The sequence below is a fragment of the Tasmannia lanceolata genome, unplaced genomic scaffold (assembly GCF_043159265.1).
Source record: "Tasmannia lanceolata isolate RefF3 unplaced genomic scaffold, GAP_Taslan_0.1 ptg001156l, whole genome shotgun sequence".
NCBI classification, from domain to species: domain Eukaryota; kingdom Viridiplantae; phylum Streptophyta; class Magnoliopsida; order Canellales; family Winteraceae; genus Tasmannia; species Tasmannia lanceolata.
Genome location: NW_027519816.1, coordinates 1 through 2,500, shown reverse-complemented (window position 1 = coordinate 2,500; position 2,500 = coordinate 1).

The following is a 2,500-nucleotide window of genomic DNA, read 5'->3' as shown; positions in this document are numbered from 1 at the left end:
TTTTGGTGCAACCTAGTGTATTCATATCTCAATGTATACGTTGCCTAGACGGACCTACTTCATATCTTAATCTTACACGGAAGGTATTATATTATTCTATTACAAATCAAAGGATCATTCATTAGTCATTTACTGTATCCGTATCGTTTATCTCTATGAGGTACCGGGTGAAATAGAACGATCTTAGAAGGGATATAATGAAATTCCTCGATTGGCTCTTCCCGGAGGAACGATCTATTTTATTTGATTGATGGATCCAACATTATAATGAATTATAAAAGAGAGTGTTCTTATTCGAACCGTCGTGTGATCTTCAACCAGTTATGTGCTTCAATATAATTACCTGGAGTAAGCGCTATAGCTTGTTTCCAATATTCAGCAGCTTGATCGGACCAAGCCTCTGCAATTTCAGAATCTCCCTGTCGAATGGCCTGTTCTCCCCGGTCGGAATAGGTGGGTCGATTCCTTCCCTTAGAACCGTACTTGAGAGTTTCCTACCTCATACGGCTCAGCAGTCAATTCTTTTGGTGTCCCATCTTAATCTACCATATCTAACTGAATGAGATTTCTCGTAAATAGATCCGATTTTTTATCGAGTTAACCAGAATAGAAGAGGTGAATTACATGAGTTTCAAACTCTAATTTGAATCAATAATCAAATCAGTTTTATCTTTTCTCCTACCTTCAGAAGAATGAAGCATAGGTATCCTCCCCTTATACTTAGAATTTTATGAAAGGTAACTATCTCGGTTTCATTTTCATATAGAAATTCATATAGAATCTTTGAAAAAGATTTTCTTTCCTCCAAAAGAAAGAAAGGACTTACTATCTTTGGGATCTGATGCTACACCGCTGCTCAATACCTTAGTAGATCGACTCTATTACATAAGTTGATTCCTAACTTTTATCTCATATCATGACATAAGTAAGCAGTTCTTATTGTATCGGCCCCAAAACCTCGCTAATTGATCTTTACGGTGCTTCCTCTATCAATTAGATCCTTTCTTTATCCATAGAATCTAATATATAGGCCGTACCTATTTCTTCATATTTGGCTCCTATGAAGTCTCTTTCTTTGCTACAGCTGATAAAACTCGTTGCTTTGAATGATGCATATGTAGAAAGCCTATTTTTTTCTAGTATTTACTAGGAGGTTTGATCTTTCTTTCCTTCTTTCTATAGTGGAGATAGTCGCACGTAATGACAGATGACGGCCATATTATTAAAAGCTTGTGGTAAGAATGGGTTTCGTTCGAGTGCCCGGAAATAATATTCCAAAGCCTTCGTATGTTCTCCGTTGCTTGTGTGGATAAGGCCTATGTTATAGAGTATATAACTTCGATCATAGGGATCAATTTCTAGTCGCATAGCTTCATAATAATTTTGTAAAGCTTCCGCATAATTTCCTTCGGATTGAGCTGACATCCGTTACGGTCGTTCATTCTATTCAAAGAATCTCCGTTCCAGAAACGTACGTGAGACTTTCATCTCATACGGCTCCTCCTTCTGTGCATAGTAATAAGGGGAATAATCCATGGAATCAAAAAAGATTGAAATATTCTCATTATGAACTGACAGGGGCTGGTGTTTTTACAAGAAATCTCTAGCCAGCCTTCCTGCAAGAGGTCTATATTTTCTTAACACCAACCATGTTGGTGCTAGATAGAAATGGTAACTCCAACAATTTCTTTGTCCTCAACGCCCCCTATTTCCAGGAATTAGTCACTTCAACGATCTTCGATGGTTATACGGGTATCCAAAGTACGAACGAGATGGATGTTTGTTGTCCCAACCATTCTTGTTAGTCCCGATCCCGATAAGGAAAAGGGGTAATTTATAACAAAGTTTTCGCGTTGTTGATTCCTAGGTGTAGTGCTTCTTCCTCTATGCCGCCTATTGGTCTGGTCCTAGTGGAGTCGGATTGACCTACAATACAGAACCTGTAGGTGTAACCTTTCGCTCAATACTCAAATCAACAATTGAAGCATCTGAGGCTGCATCAATCGGGGATACACGACAGAAGGAATTGTTCTATCTCTAAATTTCACCTTCACCGAGCATAGGTTTATTTCAAAAATCTTTTTTCTTTGTATTACGAATCATGTCTCTTTCTCGTAAGACTGAGGTCGGTAAATCATAAATAATAAATAAATAATAATAAAAAAAAATCAAATCGCACCATCTCTGTAATAGGTAAATGCCTCTTTTTCTCCTGAGGTTGTCGGAATTATTCGTAATAAGATATTGGCTACAATTGAAGAGGTCTTATCAATAAAATTTCCATTTATCCGAGATCTAGGCATGGTTAACAATCCATTCCATAATTCTTCTCATTACCCCTAGAGGGAAAATGATCCCACAAACAAAGGAATTGTATAGTACGACATCACATAAAAACAAACGGACTCATTCTAAAAAAAAAGGTGTCGACCTTCCACTCAAATTGTCCCTTTGGGGCAGGGATGGATAGGAAATATTTGAATCCGATTGTATTTCATTT